Genomic DNA, 4,883 nt, shown 5'->3' on the forward strand with positions numbered 1-4,883 from the left:
AATCATGGAGTGGTATCATATTTAAAAAATCGTAGTTAATTTGAGAGGACCGAGGTGCTCTAAGCCCAAATCCAAGCTGTGCCCTCTTCCCTCTGGGGCTTTCTGTTTGCCCTTTCTGGATCTCTTTTTTGTGTGAACTCACACTTACATCTCAGCCTGCCTTTGATTGATCCAGAGATGAAACCAGTGTCCTTCCTGTTCCTGTGTCCCAGAGTCCTGGGACCACATGAAGCCAACTCAGAGGCGAAGCTGACAGGGCAGAGGGGTGGCAGGTGCTCCTGGAAGCAGAGCCTGCTGTAGATCCGCCCAGCCCTGCCCCTGCTCTATGCACCATCCCAGCCTCTGCCCTGCAAACCCAAGACGGGCTTCCAGGACCCCCAGCAGCTGCTGAGCCCAAGCCTCATACTGGTTGAGAACAGTCCCAACAGGGTACAGCCTGCCTGGGAGTCCTTGTATGATGCTTTTGAGGACTCAGTTTGCTCAGCATCTGACTATAGCTGTCCTTGGGTGACCTTGGGCCCTGGCCGTGCATTTGATTCACAGTAGCAGTCTTAACTCTAGGATGTGGGTCATCCCAGAACAATTAAATCAGAGTCTGAGTACTCTGGGTGGGACACCTGCTCTTGAGCCTTCAGGGTTGAGAACCACAGGCAGTGAAGGCCAGTAGTTGCCCCTTGATCACTCACCATTCACATTTAGCACTGTTTATGGACAGCCTTGTGCATGCCAGGCCCTCGGAGGCCAGAAACAGGAAACCAGCAAGACTGGCTCAGTTCCTGTGCTGCAGGGCATCCCAGGGGAGCCTGAGTTTGAGGAGTTGACAGGGGAGAAACTGAGTGACATTCGGAAAATGACCGGGGACTGAGTTCTCTACCACTGAATGGTTAGGAAGACCTGGGAGAAGGTGACCAGGGGTTAGGTTGAGTTATAAGGAGGCTCAGTCCCCTGGGTGTCTGGGAGGTGATGCTCCAGGTAGAGGGATGGGGGTTGGCATGGACCCTGAGTTGGACAAGAAGCAGGAAGCAGCAGGAGCATAGCAGACAGCACCAACAGACGTGCAGAGCCACCTGGCCAGGGAGGGCGGTGTTAAGTGTGGGAACCCGGGGTTCAGAGGCCTCTGTGGGGGTGGCTTAAGATGGTTCTGGTTGTCCACGGGTTATTGGAACCGTGGGGCAGGGAGGAAGTTGGGCAAGGAGCTAGAAGGGAGGATGATGACCACCACATGGAAGGGTGCACCTGCAAGGCCCCAGGCCAGGTGAGAGGACAATATGAAGAGCTAGGGAGGGGACATCCCCACAGGATGGAAGGAAGGAAGAGCCCTCAATGCCTCTGCTGTGTACTAAAGCTGCCCCGCCTGCCCGTGGCCTCAATCAACCATATCACGGATGGGGACACAGGAGGATCGGAGCTGGGGCTAAGCCATAGGTTCCAGGTGATGACTCCTCCTCCAAGTGATGTCAGGGAGATGAAGACTTTCAGGGACTCAGTGGTGCTGAGAACAGACCCGTTGTGGGCTCATGTGAGCCACAGCACTGAGAAGCATGACAGCCAGTAGCTGTGGAGGGCTGGGCCAGGCACCATAGGACAAAGATTCACATGGGACACAGGATGTAAAGGCCAGTGGCCATGGAGGGTAGGCCATGCTCTAGCGAGTGTGACCCCCAGCAAAGGAGACCTTGCTCTGCAAGGGACCATCATAGTGGCTGTCGCAGTCATGGGACTGAGGAGCTAGGGGGCTTTGAAGGGCTGGGCAGGAGGACAGGAGGGGCTGGAGACCTGGCCAGGTAGGGTGGAGGGGGAGGGAGCCAGGCAGGGCAGTTGCACTGCAGGAAACCATGGCATCTCTGGGCACATCACAGTCTGGCACTGCTGTTGGAGTGGGTCAGGGGCTGTGGTCTGCTCAGGAAAGGTCCCACATGGGGCTCAGAGGTGTCCACAGACAGAGCAGAAGCATCAAGGAAAACCCAGGAGTTAGCACTGAGGAGAAGCAGGACGGAGTGTACAGGGGTGTGTAAGACAATGTGTACAAGAGAATGAAAAGGGCAGAAGTGTCTTCCTGTGTTAGCACATGTGCTCCTGTGTGTAAGACAGAGTGTATGTACCTGGGGTGAAGGTGTGTATCTCTGTGTGTGCATGTGTGTCTATAGATCTGGATGCCAGTCTGGTGTGTGTGTGTGTGAGTGGAGGCAGAGGGCCCAGGACAGGAGGGTTGTCTGGTGCCAAGCACAGGCTAGTGCTTCCCTTCTGGGACACTGTAGTCACCAGCACCTGGCACAATGTCCAGTTCCACACCTCAGAGGTTGGACTCAGAGGCTGAGGGATGCATTGCTGATTTTCTCACAAACTTGTGGGATTAAAATCACTTTAAGAATGTGGAATTGGCCTCAAACTCGACAGGGAGAACTCACAGGAAGACAGACTCAACAAGAGTTGCCTGGCTGCTGGTGTGCAAGGGACCTGCTGCACAGGAGATGGTGTGGAGGGGCTCTCTGAGAAGGAACACAGAAGTGCTAGGGGCACTTGGTGGGTCAGGCAGAACTGAGACAGTGCTCGGCAGCAGGATGGCCAGGCAGAGTCCCAGTCCCAGAGACCACAGGACAGTGGAAGCTGTAGGCATGGCACGTAGGAGTCCTTCCTGCAGAGCTGAGAGGGCCTTGAACACCCACCGTCAAATGCTGAGTGGGAGCTCGGTGGCTGGGAGCCCAGAGTGAGGCTTTCTCAGTCACTTGGGGCTGAGCCTGCTCCTTGTCCTGAGGAATCTGAGCTCCTAACACTTCCATGGATGGGACAGGACATGGCTGTCTACTCAAGTTGTTAAAAGTATCACATAAAAACAGACAAAAACCTTTGTCCATTTTCTGCTGCTACAATAAAATACCAAGATCAAGGAACCTATAAATAAAAGTAGTTTGTTTGGATCTCAGTTCTGGAGGCTGGAAAGTCCAAGAGTAGGGTGTTGGCTCAACCTCATGCTTGCCTGGGCTGCCTGGGGTACTAGGATATGGTAAGGGTGTCACAGGGTGGGACCACCAAGCCCATGGCTCAGTATGCCATCCTCCTAGGAAGTCACCGATGCATTTCTGGTCCTTGTCACAACTCATCTAATCCCAATCACCTCTGAGAGCCCCCACCTGCAACTTCATGGAAAAGGGCCGTGGGGACTGAGGTTCCGATGTGAGAACTTTGTGGGGACACAGACGTCAGGACAGGGCTGAATTTCTAATTAACTTAAAAGCACACTGAGGTCTGGGATGTCTCCCAGGAAACACTATAGGGAAATGTGAAAATGTGCTGCTTCCTACCAGACACCCTGCAATGGGTGAGAGGGAGGCAAGAGATGCTAAGAAACGCTGAGTGGGGTGCGGAGGGATGCACTGGACCTCAAGCCTGGCAGATGTCACACAACAAACAGGAGCAGCAACAGAACAGCCAGACCAATTGGACCCACCAGAACCTAACCCTGCTGTACACTGAAAGGCTCCATCCCGTGAGAGGGCTACCGGCTTGTGGAATGGGAGGTGACTGCTGCAGATCATGTCTGGTGACAGCTGCTAAGCAGAGCACGGGGGTGCGCCCGCTGTCCCACGTCCAAGAACTCACAGCCTGGGTACAAACCAACAAAGGGAACATTTCTGCAGAGAGGCTGCTCGAGGAAGAATAAACCTACATGTTGGATGTCACTCATCATTGGGTAGCTGCAGACCAACACTCTGCAGATTAGGAGGCTGCGACGAACAAACGACGAGCGTGGGCATGCTGTGGGGAACAACGCGAAGCTGGAACCCTTGTGTCTTGCTGGTGAGAAAGCAAAGTGTTGCAGCCACTGTGGAAAACAGTATTCGGAGTCCTCAGGAGACTAAAATAGCATCGCAATAGGATCCAGAAGTCCTACTTATGGGTAGAGACCTAGCAATCACAGATATCTGGGACTCAAACAGAGCTTTGAACAGAATTATTTGTTTGTAGCAAAATTACTCTTAGTGGGCAAAAGGTGGGAGCAACCCACATGTCCACCAGCAGGCCAGTGGGTAAACAAACCAGTTTGGACACAGAGCAGAATACACATAGCCACAGCGGAGGAAGAAATTTCAGGCACAACTACCAGACATTGTGCCAAGGAAACAGGCCAGCCATGGGGGAAGTGCATGCAAGGACATGGGCAGCCAGATTCCAAGATGGGGTAGCGTGGTGCAGCCAGGGTCTGGACAGGATGGAGCGGAAGTCGGGGTGCAGTAGGGACAGGGTTTCCACCTGAGGGGTGAACACCATCCTTAGACAGACACAGTGATGGCCACAACTTGTGACAGTGCTGGATGTCTTAGAATTGTGCACTTCGAAGTGATTAAAATGGTAAATTTTATGTAGGTTTTAGCACAATAAAAATAGCATAGGAGCTTCAGAAATTCAACATGTGCTAAAATAAAACACCAGTGTCTATATTTGTCTTTATTCTTGGATTTGATTTTTTTTCCTTTTGAAATTATCGTTCCTATCCCACTTCCTTGGGTGCTCTGGGTCTTGGCTCTTTTGGTCTTAGAGGCCAGGTCCCCTGAACTGTGAGTGGCTTACTCTGTAGCCCCTTGGGGAAACTGTTTTAAATTAGGGCCTGGAAAAGTGGAAATGGCCAATCCAGGAGGTTCTCTGAAGACCTCATCTGGGAAGAGGAGGAGGGTCCCCTGATGCCATATGACCACCCTGCAGAAGACTTATTCTGGGACCCTCAGAGCCTCTCTCCAAGACCTTCCTGCTCCTGCCTTTGAGTTAGGGCCCTACCTCTCTCAGTGAACCATGGCTAGGTCTTCATCCAACACTCCTCTACCCACCCATCTTCAGAACCCACAATCTCAGGAATCCTGTCTTTGCAGCCAGAATATTTTCCACTC

The sequence above is a fragment of the Cavia porcellus genome, unplaced genomic scaffold (assembly GCF_034190915.1).
Source record: "Cavia porcellus strain 051 isolate PalLab524CR breed Dunkin Hartley unplaced genomic scaffold, mCavPor4.1 scaffold_5, whole genome shotgun sequence".
Taxonomy (NCBI): Eukaryota; Metazoa; Chordata; class Mammalia; order Rodentia; family Caviidae; genus Cavia; species Cavia porcellus.